This window comes from Vombatus ursinus, unplaced genomic scaffold (assembly GCF_900497805.2).
Source record: "Vombatus ursinus unplaced genomic scaffold, bare-nosed wombat genome assembly UNPS02014941.1, whole genome shotgun sequence".
NCBI lineage: Eukaryota > Metazoa > Chordata > Mammalia > Diprotodontia > Vombatidae > Vombatus > Vombatus ursinus.
The window spans coordinates 7,910,137-7,930,901 of record NW_020954719.1 but is presented as its reverse complement, the minus strand read 5'-3'; the positions used below and the strand labels follow the sequence as shown (position 1 = coordinate 7,930,901).

General features: G+C 38.4%; 1 protein-coding gene across 2 annotated transcripts in view; it reads left to right on the top strand.

Annotated features, from left to right (window-relative positions):
* Positions 1–14,196: 14,196 nt before the first annotated feature.
* Positions 14,197–20,765, top strand: part of LIMA1 (LIM domain and actin binding 1) — a 106,734-nt gene continuing 100,165 nt past the window's right edge. For both annotated transcript variants that reach the window (XM_027844368.1, XM_027844367.1), the window contains exon 1: positions 14,197–14,308. The gene's annotated coding sequence lies outside the window, so the exon portion shown is untranslated. The remainder of the gene's footprint in view (positions 14,309–20,765) is intronic.

Below are 20,765 nucleotides of genomic sequence, written 5' to 3'. Positions count from 1 at the left end.
TTTTATTTCAACCACAAAGAGGACAGAGGTTAACTAGACATTAGTACAAATTTAAGGTTAGACAGAGAACCTAACTCCCTAGATCAAAGAGGGAACTAAATAGATTTTATGGGCCACTATATTGCCCTTAGACTTGAAACAAGTTATTATAGTAAGTTTACAAATAGGAGCTCTTCTAAGGATAACTAATTACATTTAAAATTTTAATTTACTGATTCTTCGTGGTCACATCACATTTGTTTCTGAATATATCTTCCCACCCACAACCCTCATACTTAATAACAATGATTGCTAGCATTTATATAGTGCCCACAATGTGCCATGCATTTTACAAATATAATCTCATTTGATCCTCACAACCATCATGGTAGATAAGTGATAGCATTATCTCCATTTTACAGTTGAGGAAATTCAGGCAAACAGAGGTTAGGTGACTTACCCTATCACACAGCTAATTTGAATTTGAATTCTGCTCTTCCTGAGTCTAGGCCAAGTGTTCTATCTACTGTGCCATCTAGCTGCCTAATATCTAACAAGTATTCCCTGATAACAAAGAATTTAAAAGAAAAATAAATGAATGTAAGTATCAAGGTCGATTGAGCAAATTGACTATACCATGCCAGTTGTCTCAGATGCCTTTATCAGGTGAGAATATGTGTCATTGAAGCAATTACAGAAAGAGAGAGAAAGAAAAAGAGAGAGGGGAAGAAGGGGAGAGAGGGAGAGAGAGAGAGAGAGAGAGAGAGCTTGTGTGTGTGTGTGTGTGTTTGTGTGTGTGTGTGTGTGTGTGTGTGTGTACTAGATGGGAACAAGGCCAGATATGAATCAAAAAGCAATTCTACCAGCTGTGCCAGTAAGGTTATACCAGTTGGTTGAAAAATTTAGAGATTTCTCCAAAAGCTAATTTAATCTGGCTGACTAATTAATATCAAGTGACTATCATGGGAGGAATAACACTAGTAGAGGTTCATGAACTGAAGCATTAAAAAGACACACCAACCCCTCAGGGATGCCCTTAGGGATCTGACAAGAGGTAGCAGCCATTCCATTGGGGACCTGACTTGCCTGTGGAACTAGAAGTTGGGAGAGTAGCTCCAGAGCATGTGCTAGAGGATTTTAGCAAAATTAACCAATATAAAGATGCGCTGATAGTATATACGATATTCTAAATTCATAGTCTCTCACCTTTGGAATGAAGGAGTATATTTTCTCAACTCTTTTCTGAGACAACCTTGGTTATCATTTTTTAGTATTAGATTTTGGGTTTTGTTCTTTTTTATTTATATTATAGTTATTGTGTATAACTGGTTCTCATTTCACTTTGTATCAGTTCACATAAATTTTTCCATTCTTCTCTAAATTTTTCACTGTCAATAATATTCCATTATATCTGTGTATCACAATTTGTTTAGCCAAATGAACACTTACTTTGTTTCCAGTTTTTTTGCTGCCACAGAAAGTAGTATAGCTATAAACATTTTGGTATATATGAGACCTTCCTTTTTTGTCCTTATCCTTTTTAGAGTTGTGTTTTGTTCTTTGTTGTTAAAAAGGACCAAGACATCAAGAAGATGATACCATGACTTGCAAGTGAATTAGATTTGAGTGAGGGAGGCCTGTGCAAAATCACCAGCCTCACTTTCTCCTACGAGCCATCTGGGTCCAGTGGCCAGATATAGATCAGGACAACTGGAGATGGCCCAGCTCTTAGAGTATAATAAGCATTGGCATCTCTGGGTCAAAGGGCTGGACATTTTAGTCACTTTTCCCCCCTACATAAATCCACATAACTTTTCAGAATAGTAGGTCCAATTTATATCTAATGGAGGAAGTTTCTACACTGAAGTTCTCCATGGGAATAAAAATCACAGGTCAGGACAAAAGAGGAGGGAAATTCTAAGAAATATGGAAAGATATATAAAAGTGCACAAGAAAAAGAAAGCAGAGCAACAACAATATTTCATTTATAACCATGTTAGTAAAGACAACAGTAAGCACAACATATTTCAATAGAATATAAGCTCCTCTAATTCAGAGAATTTTTTCTTTTTGCCTCTACGGCACCTACAATGTCTGCATATAGCAGACATGTGATAAACGCTTTTTGACTTTTGAATGAATGGTATGTATGTAATACCTCTTCTGGAATAGTTCTTAAATTGCATTCCCAAATTGTGCCCTAAAGGTGTCCGCTGTTTTGGGTTCTAGAAGTAATTCTATGGGGCTACAGACTTAAAGTTCATGAGCCCGCACCAGTATACTTCCCATTTTACAGTCAGCTAGGAAAGACAATTAACTCTTAGCTAAGGCATTTTCTAAGAAGGCAAGGTAAAAATAGTAGCCACAAAATACTTCTCTCTCCCTCCAACTAAACCTGGAGCATACTCTCCTACAAATATGCACAATACCATAGGAGAACTGGATTAAGCTTAGAGTACAATGGTAGTGAGGCACATGTTTAGGATACATGTATGACAAAAGCAACTTATAACTTCAAATACTGTCTTCTCCTCAGCTCAATTCTTCATTCACTAGGGTGGGTTGTCTCTTTAGTATATAGAGGGATTTCTTCTCTTTTTTTCCAGGGATCATGTTCGGTGAAGCTGCCTTCTTCCTTATGTGACAGCCTTTATATAACCATGTCTATCTGAATTGTATGTGTCTGCTCTCTCAACTGTGCCTCAAACTCTCTCAGACCAACAAACTGTTGCACTGCTGGATGAGTTTTGTACTACTTTGCTTCTAGACTCCATGATGGATGGGAGAAGGAGAGAGAGAAAGCATCTTTCCCTCCTACAAAAATCTCTTCCACAAAGCACTCTGCACAAGTCTGCACTCCTTCAAGAAAACAGTTTAGCTTTTTAAAATATTTTGCTTATCCAGTGAGGTTGCTGTCTTTCATTCTGTCAGAGAAAACTGTTTACATACCATAAAACAATTTGGACTTAGCTGTTTAACTCTTGCTATTACATTCTGGATTTTCTGTGACTGCATGAACTAAGGAAGGAGAGAACCTTCTTTCTTACTTATACACAATAAAGTTAAGTAAGACCAGGAAAACAAGAATAATGTGGGTATTGCTACATTAAAAGAAATTAATGTCAATATACAAATAAGGTTAGTGATTGTTAAAAAAAAAAACAACTAGAAGTTAAAGACACAGGTATAACCATCTAAAATCTCTTGCTTTTCATTATTTGGTTGATTTTAGCTTGCTTGATATTTTATTCTTACCTTTTTTATGCTCATTCATATACTTGAGTGCTAGTATCTTTCAATGGAAATCAAAATAGAATATATGTTTAAAAACAATGTTTCCTCCTAGGGTTACACAATAAGATAATTTTTGTTGTTGTTCAGTTGTTTGAGTCATGTCTGACTCTTTGTGACCCCATTTGAGGTTTTCTTAACAAAGATACTGGAGTGGTTTACCATTTCTTTCGCTAGCTCATTTTATAGATGAAGAAACTGAGGCAAACAGGGTTAAGTGACTTTCCCAGGATCATAAAGTTAGTAAGTATCTGAGGCCAGATTTGAGCTCAGAAAGCTGAGTCTTCCTGACTTCAGGCCTGGCCCTCTATCCACTGCACCATGTAGCTGCCCTAAGATGAATTTATGAAGTCTGATGTCCACATAATTGTTTTTTAACCCAATTGCATCTTAATGTGCCATACCATTACTCCCAATCCCATACGGATCCAAAATTTGTTTTCCTGTAAGTCAACTTGTATTCCAGTTCATTATGTCTAATTTAGAGTCAGTTTTTAAAGCTTGAAGGATAAATCCTGGAACAGTCTTTGGGTAAAACGACTTGTCCCAGGTCATACAACTACTTAGAAGTAGAATTGGGACAGAAATCCAAGTCTCCTGATTCATAATCCAGTGTACTTTCTACCATGCCTTAATGTTTTCCTCTCCCTACTCTTTGTGCTCATCACACTTTAAACCAGAATCAATATATTTGGTCGAGTTTCTACACGTCTAATGTGGACGTGTCCAAAAACAGGTATAGCAGCCTAGTAATTCTTTAGCTAACCAGTTAGCCTACATTATTTGTTGTCCTCTGCGTTCCTGGGGGGGATACACTCCTTAAGTCTCTGCCCTAAGTAAAAGATAGGGAACCCATACCTGCAAGCCACCAAAGGAACACATTTGCAGAACAAATTAATAAAGTACAAACCAAGTACATGAGTACCAATGCATTCATGATAGGAATGAAGTTAATACCATTGGGGGAAACCAATGTGAAAATGTTACGTTAATTTTTAAAAAGACATCAAAATATGAACTGGAAAAAAATTCCAGTGAAGAAACAACATTCAAAATTAGAATCAAAAAGAAAATAAGTTTCCAGAAAGAAAAGCAAAGTTAAAATTAAAATTCAGTCAAAAACTCAGAAAAAAATAAGAAAATGTTGTCTTAGGTTGAGCCTCTCACAGTTAACATATTTCTTACTGAAGCAGAGCTCATCTATCTCTCCCTCAACCCACAAAATAAATTTTAAAAAAATATCCTTGATGAGAAACCCCATATGTGACACAGGTAGACTGAATGTGCATTTGTTTAGTAACCCATGTGGCATTTTGAAATAGCACAGTAGTGTCAAGAAACCAAATTTGGCTCATGTGCTGTCTTCTTTAATCCTCCAGAAAGGCAGAATTGTCCCTGTATTAGTTTTCTAGGGAAAGAGTACGATATTTTACTTGTCCATCAACTGATGTCTGCTAACCTTAGTGACTATTGGCTGCCTAAAATAAGGAGATACAAAGGCCAGTTATGTATCCAGGTTTTAGAACAGAGGGCCATTTTATATCTTTGAAAGGTAAGGCAGACACTAGCTGTGTGACCCTGGGTAAGTCCCTTAACCCTGATTGCCTCCCCCCAACCAAAAAAAAAAAAAACTTCAAAAAAAAAGAAAGGTAAGGCAATGAAATATAGTACAATGACACAGGAAGAACCTCAGAGAGCCCTAATGAAAAGAATCATCTCTTCTATGAAGAGAGTTTATACAAACTACACCTAAATTAACTTAATTCCTAACCCTCCAGCATCTTCTTTAACACCAGGCTTGGCACTGAGCAGTAATTATAAACAGCAACAGATTTCTAAATAGTAGTTATGGTTGAAAACCAAAGGATGATCTTTTTATATAGCAACTATGTTGTGGTTAGCATATTGGATTTGGGGGCAGAGGGCCTGTCATACCTGAGCTTTGCTACCTGTGGAACCCTGGACTAGTCATTCAATATCTCTGGGCCTCAGTTTCTTCAGTTTTCTGTAAAAGGAAAGGTTTGAACTGAATGGACTTTAAAATCCCTTCTAATACAAAATCTAGGATCTTTTGATCTTAGGTAGATGGGACCATTGCCCATGCATTTTTCTCTAATGCCCTAACTCTCTTCTACCAACCTCTTACATAAATAAGAATTCTTCTTCTAGGTAAAGGCATTTTTTTTTTGGTTAGGCAATGGGGTTAAGTGACTTGCTCAGAGTCACACAGCTAGTAATAGGTAAAGGCATTTTAAGGCTTCTTGAAAATAAAGGCTTAACACCAGACAGTAACATTGATCGTGGAAATTGCATGCATTGGACCAGTAAGGGAGATATTTAGTAATGGTAACACTCCATTTTCTGTCAGCAACTTTGTTTTTGACTCCATATAACATGGAGTCTCCCCCAGGATAAACTGTTCACCTGAAATGTCATAACCATGACGATTGATTTGGTTTTTGATGCTGTATGTTTTTTCAGCTTCCTCATTTGCTTCTTCCCTCTATTTAGAGGCATGGAGCATGGAGCAAGGAAGTATTCCCAAAGTCATAAACTCGCTATAAACGAGCTCAGATCAGAACTTTCTAGGCAACTTTCTGTTTTCCAACCTTGTCTATGCTTGATTTCAACTCCATGGAACATCATATCCCCTGGTACCCTCTCCCTTCCCCTCTCCACCCCCCGTTTTCAGTTTCTTTTTGGGTGTTGCCTTCCCCTACCATATTGCAAGTTCATTAAGGGCAGAGAGTGTCTTTTGTCTCTTTTTGTATCCCCAGTGCTTAGCAGAGTGTCTGGCACCTGATAGGTGTTTAATAAATGTTTTTTAAATTGAATTTTGTGTGAAAGGAAGCATGTCAATAGTGTATGGAAGGCTGGCCTCAGAATCAGGAAGACCTGGGCTCATGGCCCACCTCTGACACGTATTAGTTACATGACCCTGGACAAATCATTTAACTTCAAAGTTCAAGGCACCTCTCTAAGACTTATAAAACAGATGGTGATCTACATTGGTAAAGGGAGTTTCATCTCTGTGCATGTAATCCCAGTTCTGGTGCAAAAGTGCATTTGTGACACCCAATATTCTCTATTATATTTTAAGGATGAGAAGCCATGAACAACAAGCTATGAAGAAAGGTTGAGCTTACAGGCACAGAAAGTTGTTTGCTACACATTTAATGAGAATTATATGTGCAGCTATGTGGCACATAATAATTAACTATAAATAGCCAGAAAATTATGTGGGTTACTCTAATTACTGTTAATTGTATTATTAATAGCTGTAGCCTTCAGCTAGGATGAATGGGAGTTTGCAATTGGGGTAGTGTGTCCATGACACATGAGGTTTCAGTTAGCTTGGGAAATACTGAGGATGTCAGTGAGAGACATATTCAAGGATGAAACTGCAGCCACCTCAGCATGCAACCACAATCAGATACCCTCTGGTAAATTGCTGCAAGTCCCTTCTTACACACCCCAGGGTTACTATAATTTTTTTCATATTCAGTTCAAATGAAAAGCAGGTCCAGAGCTATGTATTTATACACATATATTTAGGTATATGCATTCTAGAAGATTAGTAATTTTAATAGATATTACCTCTCAGTCCTCCCCTGCCCTTCCACCCCCCTCCACTACCACCTCCCAGCTTATATTTTGATAATTAAAAAAAAAAAAAGGCTACTATTCCTTTTAGGATTGAGTTCCCCTCTCTCAATCTCAAGCTTTACATTCAAAAATTTGGACAAAAATCAAGACAAATAACCATGGTTTGCTTGCAGAATTTACATAGCATACACACAGACAAACTTTTAAAGGAATAGTCTTTTAAATGAGGTATTGTAGTATGGAAAGTTACTAGATTCCCTTTTACCTTCCTCCGCTAACCTCTGCCTGTCCTGGGGTCTCAGAAGGATAATGAAAAGAAAGTCAGATGTTCAATGGGAAATAGATGTGGGCTCAAATGACCAAGTGCTTAGTAAAGGGGAAGAGGGAGCAAAGAAAGTGGCTATAAATATATTTATATACATGGATCCTCATCCCCTTTCTTTAATCTCTTCGGTGTATAAGCCTATGTTCTGGGCTGGGCCTGACTTAGGCCAGTTCCTTGGTAGTTTAGGTTCCATTTTCTATCAAAATGAGACACTTGGAGCTCATTCAACAGTTAACAAAAGTAGATTTACTAAGCCTCTATCTATAGGAGAAGGATATTCGTCAAGGACAGACATTAAGAATCCCTTGGGTTAATTGAGTTGATCTAAGCTCCTATCCACATTCACCAGCCAAGCATCTAAAAGCCCTTCCACCTCGAGGGCTACTTTGTACTCAGTAGGTGAAGAAGTGATATCAACAATCTGAGGATTAGTTCTCTGAGCCAACCAAATCTCCCAGAATGTCTCAATACCTTTTAGGAGAGAAGGGATTAGGACATTGTGCCTACCACAGGCAAGTAGTGGTATCATTGGGTCAAAAGTTATGTATAGTTTGGTAACTTTTTGCACAAAGTTCCAAATTGCTGTCCACAGTGACTGAACCAATTCATAGCCTCGCCTCTAGTGTAACTACCTACGAAGTAGGCTTGCAACCGGTCTTAGATGTCTTACCACACATCTGTCCTTCCATCTGTTCTCTTCATTCCTCAGTCCATTAAATGTTACTCACTGCCATCCCTGACTTGCTCTTCTTGGGTTACAGTTTTCAGCAGCATCACATGGCTGCTTGTTGAGAAATGAAAATCTACCATTCCTACCATCCCAGTCCTGCTCAGTCAGGTATCCTCTTTTCTCCTGGCAAAATGGAATCCTCAGGCCTCTGCCAGCTTCCTTGCAGAAGCTGCTGTCTCTCCCAAAACACTGAGATCCTGAAGAACTTGAGGTCTGGGAGTGATGGCACTCTCTAGGCTGCTTCCTCAGTCCCCCGACTCTCCCTGCCCCATCTCTTGAGGGGTGGTCTGTGCCTGAGGTGAGAGTTTTGTAGCTAACAGTTTACATGTGTATATTGCTTAACAGCTTGAAGATCTCACCAGATCCTCATAACTCTGTGAGTTAGAGAATTCAAGCGCAATATTCAGAATAGATGAGAAAACATAGACTCAGAGAATCACCAGCAAAAATCAAATGACGTACAAGGAGTAGAGGTGAGATCAGAACTCTGCTTATTCTGATTCCAAGTCCAGTGTTCTTTTTACCTTTTTACTCTACCATACTACCTTTCCCTCAGCAATCTGCAAATTTTAGGTTTATTCTTCTCACAGATAGTCCCACAGACTCTATATTCAGAGAAGCATTCATTTTGTTCAGTCCTTTTCAGGCATGTCTGACTCTTCGTGATCCCATTTGGGGTTCTCTTGGCAAATATGCTGGAGTGGTTTGCCATTTCCTTCTCATTTTATAGATGAGAAACTGAGGCAAACAGGGATAAGTAACTTGCCACGGTCACACAGCAGGCAAGTGTCTGTGGCTGGATTTGAACTCATGAAGATGAGTCTTCCTGATTCCAAGCCTAGTGCTCTATCCACTTCACCACCTAGAAGCAGCATATCATAAAACTGGAAAGAACTTAGGACTATGGAGGCTATGTGGTACAGTGGAAAGAGCACTCACTTGCCTTGGCAAGAAGGTTGGGTTCAGACCCCTGAGTGACAATCTCTCTGGGCTTTAGTTTCCTCAACTATATAGCATGAAGCATTTGGACTTCATGGCTTCAGAGCTCTAACTCCATGACCCCATCATTAGGAGGCTTAGATCTAGGAGTCAGAACCAACACTTAGGGTCCACTACTTACTAGCTATGTGACCTTGGGCTTCTATGAGTCTCAGTTTCTTCATCTGTAAAATGAGGACAATAAACCCTATCTTGCCTACCTCATAAGTATGTTCCAGTGATCAGATGAGAAGATTCCCTCTCAGCCTAAATACAAACCTCATTAGCTGAACTTCTTCTCTCCCCTCCCTCCAGTCCCAAGCTCTGAAATTCCTTCCATTCCTTCCATTGCGCTCCTTAGGAAGTATTCTTAACAAACTTCCCTTCATTTTAGATTTTTTTCCTCTTACATTGTTTCTATCTTCTGGCATTCACCAAGACCCAGCTCCCCACACCCCTTCCTCCCTCCCTTCCCCCAGATAACAGTGTATCCCTAGCCTTCCTGTCTAGTACTGGATTCACCTACTTTCATGGCCTGGGATCCACTGGACTAGGAAGAGGAGTAAGCATATTTATTCCTTATAACCAACATTTCCGTACCCTCCCCGTGTTCATTCTTTGAGATTCATATCATCCAGATTTATTACCCTATTCAGGTCCGGGTAGCAGTTATCTACTTGGCCCCCAGGTCATTCCCCCTCCTTTCTCAAGGAGTTCAGTATTGGCTCAGTCTTTCTCTTCACTGTAACCCCTACCCTTATACAAATGTGCTTACATATGCTTGTGTTCCCTCAAACACCTGGGCATCTCAATCATTGATGCCTTCAACTCCCATGACCTCTGCCTTCACTTCACCTAAGCCATTATCCACAGCAGCTTTACTTCCACGATTAAGTATACTTTCCCCATTCCTTACTCAAGCCCTTCCATCTCATCAGTGTTTTCCCAGGCCATTATTCTTGTTTTCTATTCACTTTCCTCCTTCTCCAGTCTTTACCCTAGAGTTAAACAGTATAACTTTACACTGTCCTTTGGTCTAGAATTACTTGCCCTATTGCTGTTGTGCTTTGCCAAATCATTCACTTTTTCCAATCCTATTTGCAAACTGATAAATAGTATTAAAAGAACTTAGATATGGCATGCCTCTGGGATGACTCCCCTACCCCAAACTTGCACTCATACGATGGATCCTTCATGGGATGACTACCCTAGGTTCAACGTACTTTGTTTGAAAGAAAAAAGGGATGACTGAGGGGTCAAGCTCAGGAGACAAGAAGAGTTGAGGATCAAAGATACAAAGAGAGGAGCTGGATTTGAAGGAGAAGGGCCACCTCTTCTTAAAAAAAAAAAAAAGATTTGATTTGTTTTAATCAGCCAATATTCACTTTCTTGTTCTCACATCCCAACCTTCTCCCCCCTCCACTGAGAACTCAAGAAAAATAAAACCCATTACAAACAGGTATAGTCAATCAAAACAAATTTCTACATTGGCCACATCCAAAAAAAAAAATTATTTCATTCTGCCTTCTTGCCACTCCACCTCTCTTTTAGCAGGTGGATAGCGTTGCTTCATCACTAGTCCTCTGGAATCCTGGTTGGTCATTATGTTGATAAGAGTTTAGCACAATAGTATTTCATCGTATTTATATACTATGTTCATTTATTCTGAACTGTGTGGACACCCCCTGAGATTCCCATTCTTTGACACTTCCAAAACAGCTATAAATATTTTCGTATGTCCTTAGAGTTTGTTTTGTTTAAGACTAATCTCTCTCTTAATCTACCCTCACTCTAATTCCCCCTCCCTCTTGTCCCCTTTTCCTCCTGTTTAGTTAAATGTTTTTTTTTCTGTGCCCAACTGTGTGTGTGTTTATGTGTTCTTTCTTTGATTAATTCAGATATGATTTTAGGCTAAAGTGTTACCCACTCCCTCTCATCCCTTACTCCTTGTTTGTTTAGATATCTACTTGTGCCCCTTGACTATGTAATTTCCCCCTAACCTTCCTTTCCCTTTCCCACTCCCACCTGGGTGTACTCCTCTTCCCCCTCTCTCCTTCCGTTTTTTTCCCCTTAAGATCATCAAGATATAACAGAATACTTCCACAGAATACTTTATGTTGTTGTTCAGTCATGTCTGACTCTTCATGACCCCATTTTGGGATTTTCTTGGCAAAGATTCTGGAGTGGTTTGCCATTTCCTTCTCTAGCTCATTTTACAGATGAGGAAATGGAGGCAAACAGGGTAAAGTGACTTACCCAGGGTCACACAGCTAGTAAGTATATGAGGCCACATTTGAACTCCAGAAGAGGAGTCTTCTTCCAGGCCCCAACCTTTATCCGCTGTACACCTAGGCTGCCCTAGTACTTCTAGACTTTGTCTAATAAAACTCCCTCTATGACCCTGAGAGTGATCACATGTATCAGGTCTCCATATCTGAATTTAAGAAGTTTATCCTTGTTTAGTTCTTTAATGTTATTTTTTCATGTTTATCCTTTAATGTTTCTTTTCGTTCCTCTGTTTGAACTTCAAAATTTCTCTGAAGCTCTGGTCTTATCATCAGAAATGCTTGAAACTCCTCTATTAAAGGCCCATCCCCCACCCCCACTCCCAATATTCTACTTAGTTTTCCTGGGTAGGTTATTCTTGGCTGTAAGCCTATATTCTTTGCTTTCTGGAATATCATATTCCAACTCTTCTGCTCCTTTATAGCAGTGACTGCTACATCGTATGTGATCTTGACTGTGGCTCCTTGGTATTTGAATTCTTTCTTTCTGGTTGCTTGCAGTATTTTTTTTCCTTTGACCTGGAAGTTCTGGATTTTGGCTATGATCTTCCTGGGAGTTTCATTTTGGAAATTCTTTCAGGAGATGACTAGTGGAGAGCAAGCCTCTTGTTCCATGGAATCAAATGCTTGGTTCTTGTATTTTCTACACTATTCAGGAAATCATGTTAACAATGTGATCTGTATAGACTATCATTTGTGGAATTCTGCCTATTTCTTCCTCAAACTTTTATCAAAGATGTCCTCCAAGCATGTGTAGATTATTTTCTACAGATTTCATAGAGATGAGAAGGAAAACATATGGATTGGCAATTGCTAATTTTTTCTTTATTACTTTTATTGGGGTAATAATGTATAAAATGTTTTCCAAGCCTTTATTTTTATACATATATGTACATTATACCTATAGTATATGTATGTGTGTGTATATATATATACACACACATGTTGTATATACATATACTATATATATATGTGTGTGTGTGTGTGTCTACACATACACACAGAGTAACTTTTGCTAACAATGAGTTATTTCTTTTGGATAGCCCTCCAGGGGGAAGAAACATTGTTGATTAGGTTTTTGGAAGATGGAGGAAATAAATTGGCTTTTGCTAATTGCTATGATCTCTGGTCTCAGTTTTTCCTACATGCCCTTTTTTTGCCTGCTGCTTTTCCATAAACAGCAACAGTTCCTTTTCCCCCTTCTCTCCAAAAACTTCTTTCTCCATCCCTACAACAAAATCTGTGACAAAGGAGAGTTGCCAAAGTTAGGAGGGTCTGGACAGAAAAGTCCTTCTAACTCCATGTCTCAACTGCCAAAGCAGAGCTTGGAGCATTAAAAGGAGGGTAGTGAGAGAAAGAAGCAGAATAAAATGAAAGCCATTCAGGAAAATCTGAAACCTGTTCTAGCTCATCTCAAGCCCTGTGCCCTTCTGTCTACCATTATACTGTGAGCTCTTAAAGAGTAGGGTCCCTGTTCTTTATCTCTTTTTTCCCCTAGATCTACCAACATAGTGAAACACACAGAGGGCTCTGTTGGATGTGAATGTTCAACAAACAAGGCGAACAGCTGCTGCAAGTAGCTGCTGTGAACCTGCAGTTGGCAATCTAGGAAGTTTCACAAACTCTTTATAGGCCAACGTCCAACTGCAGCTGGCATAGGGAGAAGCCAGGGAGCTTATCACAGGCCAAAAAGGGCAATGTTCCTTGTCTCTTCTAGGGTTGAGATTAGAGAATGTCAGGGACTGGAAGAAGCCTTAAATGTAACAGTATGGTGGAAAGGGAATTGGATGTAGAGGTAGAAGTCCTGGGTTCGAATTCCAGGCAGTGAGTTACACCGGAAAGCATGATGATCAGAAGACCTAGGATAGATTTCCACATTACCTGTGTGACCTGGACTAGTCACTTAAACTGCCTAGGCCTCAGTTTCTTCATCTGTAAAATCAAGAGGGTTGGATTAGATGGCTTCTCTTCAAGTTCTCTTCTACCTCTCAATCTATCATTCTAACACTGCTATGTTAGCATTTGTGTGGCTTTGGGAAAGTCTTTTGACCTCTCTGGGCCCAAGTTTCCTCATCTATAAAGTGATTGGAATAGATGTCTCACTAGAAGATGCCTTCCAACTCTGCATTTTGTGCATCAGCTCATATAGTCCAACCCTTTCATTTTTCAAATGATGAAACCGAGCCTCAGGGAAGAGAGTAGTGGAGATTCAGCAAGATAGTGAAGAAGCTGGAATTCACACCTGGATCCCTAGGCATATCAAACTGAAAACTGGTTTTAGAGGCAGCTGGGAGGCACAGTGGATAAAATGCTGGGCTCAAATCTAGCCTCAGATTCTAGTTATGTGAACCTTTGGAAGTCCTCTCTCCTTCTTTCCCTCAACTGGGGATATCTGTATGGCAGGAGCTGGTTTCAGCACACCCCTGAAATATATATGTATATATATATATAAATACATATGTATAAGATTTGATATAAAACTGTGACTGTGTTATGTACAAGTTGGTTTTCTGTATACACACACACACACACACACACACACCCACTTAATTAGAGGCTTTTTGACATAGGAGACAGAGCTGACCACAGAATGTGCGCTGCCTGGGACACAAGGGCTGTGACTTTGGCCAAGTCACTTAAGTAACCTCTCAGTGTCCCATGAAAATCTCCTAATTACAAACTACAGAACAATTGCTGGTCTACAATGGTAGGGGAGTTTGCAATAAAAAACAAACAAACAAAAACAAAACTCGCACTGGAAGGGAGAAGCTAGGTGAGGGGCGTCCGCCAGAAGGCCGTCAGCACGCCTCCAGCTCCGGAGTCCCACGGAAGGCGCGCGTGCCCGGCAGGCCAGGCGCGGGCGTGGACGCAGCCTCGGGCGTGCGCGCTCCCGCGCCGGGAGGACGTCGGGAGCACCGGGGAGGGCTGTGCGTGCTCGCGCCCTGGGGCGATGGGCGGGACTGGGGGCGCGGCCGGGAGCCAGGCTGGGGCGGGGCTGCCGGCGCCGTAGGTGCGGTCGCCTGGGTTGCTACAGGTGCGTTGCGGGAGCCCGAGCGCGAAGGAGCTGTAGTGGAGTGGACTGCAGCGGGGAGTTTGGGGCAGCCGGTGAACCAGGTAGGTGCCTCCCCTCTCGGAGCCTTTCTCTTTTTAACCCTAGGGTCAAAAGCGACCCTTGTGCTGGAGAGGCCTCGGGGTGGGGGAGGTGGGGTGCGAAGCAGGTGCGCCCCTCCTAACTGCGCATGCCCCCCAAGGGGTGGTGGCGAGGGGAAAGAGGTGTCCACTAGATGGGCTTGCTGCTACTGGGGGTGGGGGTGGGGAGAAAAGGAAAAGCATTCCGTTGTTTGGGGGAGGTAGTTGGGGCCAGAATGACCCGCCCTCACCCCCCATGAATGTCCATTTTCTCCCTCTTAGCTACCTGTAAGGTTTAAGGAGGAAAATAGAAGCCAACTAACATTCAAAATCCCTACCAAGGTTGGGAATGAGAGTGAGAAGCCAAATCCTCCCCCCAATTATTCTTACCTTCCCCTGTCTTCCTTGTATACTACAGTTATCTTGGATTTCTCTCCCCCACACTCCTTCAAGTCTTTGTAATGCGGAGGCCTCTAGATGTTGGAGACATTAGAGCCAGGAAGAGGATGATTATGTGAGAGTGAGTGAGTGTGAGTGTGTGTGTGTGTGTGCGTATGTGTATGTGGCACATCTATGTAGTGCTGAGCATTTCAGTAGCATCTACCACTGAGCTATCTAGGTGTTACTATAAGGTAACTGTATACCCATGGCCACACCTACTAAGCTCAAAGATGAAGATGTTAGGAGTAAGCCATCCGGCACACTCTTCTTTTGTCCTCTTATTGGTGCTTATGAGTAATTGTGTTTAATTGATGCAGTTAATAGAGATACTTATTTCACCATTCCCCCATTCTTTTTCTTAATCTAATAAATTTTAGTTGGTCTCTCTTTAAAAAAAATATGCCTAAGGCTGCAATGCCTTAGAGAATGCTATTTTTAGGAAAGGAGGATTTTTCTTTGTATGGAAAGTATTCCTCATTTCTTTTATTCATTGCATAGTGTTGAAACCAAAAGAGAGACACGTGTAACTTATCAACTTTTATTAACCTATGGGTGTTGGTATTAGGTAGTTGCTTTAGTGAAGAGAGGTGACATTTTACTTCCTCTTCAATTATTTTCAACCTTGTGAGTAACAATGGATATCTACTAAATCTGTTTGTCATTTATGTATTTCTTAATTTGCCTCTTCTAAGTCTATAGACTTTTTGAGTACAAGAATCAGGCTGATTAACCTATCTCCACTTCCATCCTGCTATTAAGCCTACGAGGATTTAGCAAAAGTGTAGCAGTAGTCATTTTCATTCTTAATTATGCCCTGGAAGTACATGTTACCTATTGGTCCCTGAACTGTACACTATCTCTGGCAAGGGAAATGGATTGGCAACATTAGTAACTGATAGGTGGCTGGTGCCATCTTGTGAAAAGGAATTGTTGCCTATTGATTGCTTCGTCCACGATTGTAACTTTGTATATTTAAGTTTTGTTCCTGATTTTGGTTAAAGGTTGGGACCAAATTTCAAACTTCTAATCACATGTCTCAAAAAAAAAAAAAAAACCCCAAAAAACCAACACCAAACCTTTAGAAGTATAACTTTTAACTGGAAGCTCCAAGGCAATTAAGTTCTTGACTTTGTAGAGGATATCTTTCTTATTGTGTTTTTATTAAACTACATCTCTTCCTAGCTGAATATGCTTGTGCTTGTTGGAGCTGCTTATACAGTTATAGTCTTGGGGATACCACATGTACTCTAGATCCTGGATGAGAGAATGCTGTTTTCAAGGAAAAGGGCTTTTTGGGTATGAAAAATATTAATTTCTTTCCTTCCCTGTGTGAGTGTTGTACAAAAAACACACACATGCATCTTACCATCTTGTATTAGTGGGTAAATAAGCATATTGCTAATAAAGTTTATATGATGACAAGATAGGTTATGATAATGTAGATAATTTTTTGCTTTTGAAGTTTGGTACTCCATTAGAGTACTCTATTACTTGATGGTACTCTGATTCCAAGGTGCATCTCTCCTCTCTTCCACTTTCTATTCTAGGAGGAAGGTATTTCTGCATAATTTGTGTATTTACATTAATGATGCTATTTTCTCAGACAGTTTTTAAGTTAATTCTAATTATTCCTCTTTGGGTTGCTATTTTTTTCTTTCATGTTTTGTCATCAATTTGGAGTAATGAACATAGTCTATGCCAGAAAAAGTACGTTAATGAGAAGGAATACACAAAGATCCAAGAGAAGGATAAGGGAGATGAAGAGTTAGTGTGGAGAGTGCTGGATTTGTAGTCTAAGAACTTCGATTTGAATCCCAGTCTTTTGTTTATTTGTAAATTGAAATTGTTGGACAAGATGACTCTTCAGATCCTTTTCAGCTCTAAATCTATAATCCTTTGGTGAGAACTAGTTAGTAAAATGACCTCCAGGCCACAATTTAAAGATTTTTTCTTTTTCTTATTTTAAAATTAATTTTGAACTTGAAAAACAATAGCAAACATGAACTTTTCATATACAAAGTCCTGCCTCTGACACAAGGCTGTGACCTTGGATAAGTCATTTAAATTCTCAGGGCCCCAGGCAAATCTCTTTGATTATAAACTGTAGAACAATTGCGAACTTGCATTGCCAGGAGTTTGCAATAAAATCACAGATCCAGTTTAAAAAAAAAAAAAGGTAGCACCAACACTAATTTATCCTGCTTGTCATTGTCCCCTTCTAAAATTCCTTCTTAAAATGTTTCATTGTTGCTCTTTTATTTCTTCTTTTATGTCATCATTATTTCTATCTCCACTTCCTTCCTAACTCTCTCTCCCCCAAAATAACAAGTATAATCAAGCAAAAAAATAAAAATTCACGCATTGGTTGTGTCTGAAAATGTTGTGTCTCAGAATCCTGCCCCCAGAGTCGCTCACCTCTGTCAAGATGTGGGAAGCATGATACATCATTAGTCTTCTAGAGGTGAGATTGGGCATTAAAGTTCTTAAGTTTTTTCAATTTCTTTTCCTTTGCTATATTATTTTAGTCATTGTATAAATTAACTTCCTGGTTCTGCTTACTCTAAATCAATTCATGCAAATCTTCCCAGGTTTCTCTAAAACCATTTTCATCTTTTCTTTCAGCACAGTGATATCTTTTTATATTTGTATTTAAATTTTGTTCAGGCATTCCCCAGTTGATGGGCACCCACTTTGCTACAACAAAAGTGCTGCTTTAAATATTTTTGTACATATGGATTCTTTCCCCTTATCTTTGATGTCTTTGGAGTATAAATTTAGTAGTCATATTGCTGGATCAAAAAGAATTTGTAGAATTTCATAGCAGCTGAATAATCATCAATTAACTGAGAAATATTTCATGATATCTTACTTTAATGCATATTATTCTGAAGTAGATTATATATATGGATTAAAACTATCACCTTGAATGGAATATGTACAGCTTTTAGTTTTTCTTAATAAAAACATTTTCTTAAAAAAAGACAATGATTTGAACTTATAAATATATCAAAAGAGCTATAATTTCATTGATTCAGATATCTCTTCCACCACATCTTCTATAATCTTTGTGAGTTACGGTGACCAAAAAAAAAGTATTAAAATCTGAGCGGTCAGATGCTTTCTAGTAATGAACCTCTGGGAATTTAGGAAGATGGGAGCCCTTTGGATTGGTAGGACCTGCCAGAGCTTGTGTTCCCCATTGGTGTAGACATTGAAAATCCAGAGTAATCTCCAGGACAATATAAGGATTTCATTTATGATTTAGTACCACGTGAAGCTAAAATACTTGATATTTGGTTATTTTAAAACTGTATTACACTTTAAAATTACATATTAAATTATACTAAACTAAAACCCTTTATACCAGCACTGTGGATACACACTTAACAGCTGTGATCAAATAAATGCTATGATGTGGCTCAATAGCCAATGGTATTCTTAGTACGGGACACTGACACAGTTACTCTGTAATTGGACTCTTGAGTCCTCAAGACTTAAGCAGGTGATTGTATTAATGCAGATGTCTGTTCCTTTCACAAAAAGGGCAGCGTTTTAACCAACAAAAAAATCATTATTCTGCCTGTTAAATGCTCTCTTTACAGTTAAAATCTGAAGACTACCTATTTCTATTCATTAGTTCTATTCATAGTTAATATGTGTACCAAGATACCATAACATTTCATTCTTAACTTCTTAAATGATTTGTTTAATCATGCTGTGGAAAATCTAGGCTCAAAAAGCTTCCTTTTAGGAGAAAAGAGGAGAGGAGAAATATAACTTTTCCCTTCCATTAGCCTTTGTTCCCTCTCTCTGGCCCCACACTTTTAAGAGCAAGTATGGAACTGTTTATTTCCTTGTTTATTCAGTAACAAATCTAAAGTTTAGAAAACTTTCCAACCACTGTAACAGGGCTTTTCTTGTTACATACTCTTGGTTTTAGATTTCCAAAATAATTTTTACTTTTTTTCTCCGAAGTTGAAGAATAATATAATGTAAGAAACTCAAGACCACAGTAGTCTAACAGGAACACTTTAACCATTACATATGACAATTCCACTTGCATTTTTTTTTAAAAGTACCTTGGGAGTTATAAAATTTGTCCAGCAGTGAAAAGAGCACTACAATGAAGTTCACAAAAGCAACACCTTACACCATATACCACAGTAAGCTCCAAAAGAATGCATGAAATAAATTCTTTAAAAAGAAAATTAGAGGATAATGGAAGGAGGTCCCTTGTGCAATATTGGGTAAGGGAAGAGTACTTAACTGTCCAAGGAATAGACGTGATCATAGAAGAGAAAATGGACAGTTTTTGAAAAGCTTTTGCATTTGTAAAATTGAAGAATTTAGTTGGGGGAAAATCTTTATGGCAAATATCTGATAACTGCCTGATATACACGATATTCATGGATTTAATACATATATATATAAGAACAAGATCCAATCCCCAGTAATTCTAGCTATGTTGAGTTTGCTTTTATGAAAGATTTTCAATTTCATGTAATCAAAATCGTCCATTCTATTTTTTACCTTCATTTTATTTCTTGTTTTGGGAACAATTCTCCTGGTCACAATTGTCCAAAATTACTTCTTTCCAATTTCCTTTAACTTTTAAAAGTGGTGCATGACCTTTTATGTTCAGATAATATGTTCATTTTTATTACAGTACATGGTATAAGATATTGCTCTTTCCATTACATAGTGCTATGCAAATTTTTTTACTTCAAAATGAGACTTGTTAAAGTACAAATGAGATTGTCCTGAGAATATACTCTGTATATGGTGATTGTAAAGTGCTTGATGTTCATACTAATTTTCTTACATTCTGTATATTATTCAGTTTTAGGAATAAGTAAAAATGAGCACAGACCCTGGAGTCAGGAAAAAAGGAATAAGTAAAAATTATTGTGGAAATCTAAAGTGGTCAGAGGAAATGAAATGTAATTTATCAACAACTTTTTGAGGGAATGTTCAAATCACTAATTATAGGAGAAATACAAATTAAAACAACTCTAAGGTTTTATCTTACCCTATCAGGTTGGCAAAAATTTTTTAAAGTAAAAATGGTAAATTGGTAGGATCATGAAGACGGGCAATTATTTTTGGTGAAAATGTAAATTGATTCAATTGTTTTGGGAAATACATTGAATTTTATCTAAAAAGTCTTGAAACTCTTTATGTCCTTTGAGTCAGCAATACTAGGCATGTACTACAAGGGGGTAAAATAAAAGAAAAATGTCCCATAGATACAAAAATGCTTAGAGCAGCACTTTTTTTTTTATAAATACATTTTATTGTTATGTATTGTTTTTACATTACTTAGATTTCCCCTGAATCTCTCTTCTTTTTCTCTGAGAGGAGACATTACTTGTAACAAAGAATTTCCTTAAAAAACAAAAAGAGGAAGAAAATTTAGTAAAGCTAATCAATAAATTGAAAAAAAACTGACAATTTGAACAATCTTCCCACATGTGGACACTTCCCCACTGCTGCAAAAGTGTGGATGGGACTTATCTTCTAATATTTCTTCTTTAGGGTCAAGCTTGTTCTTTGTCATTTTGCAACATTCACTTTTGATTGTTTTGTTGTTGCTCTTTCCATTTATATATAGTCATTGTGTATTTCTTGGTTCTTCTTACTTCACTGTGTATCAGTTCATATAAATCTTTCCATGCTTTTCTCTTCATAATATTTGATAATTCTTGTATCGCAGTAATATTCCTCAACATTAATGTGCCATAGTTTGTTTAGTCATTCCCCAGTTGATGCGCATTTACTTTTCTTTTTTTTCTCAGTCCTTTGCTACCACAAAAAGTGTTTGTATAAGATTTTAGTGTATATGGAGTTTTTCTTTTTGTCAGTGATCTCCTTGGGGTATATATGCCAAGCAATGGAATCTCTGAGTCAAAGATAATGACCATGTAATCCACTTTATGTACATAATTCTAAATTGCTTTCCAGAATGGTTGTACTAATTCATTGTTCCACCAGCAAAGCATCA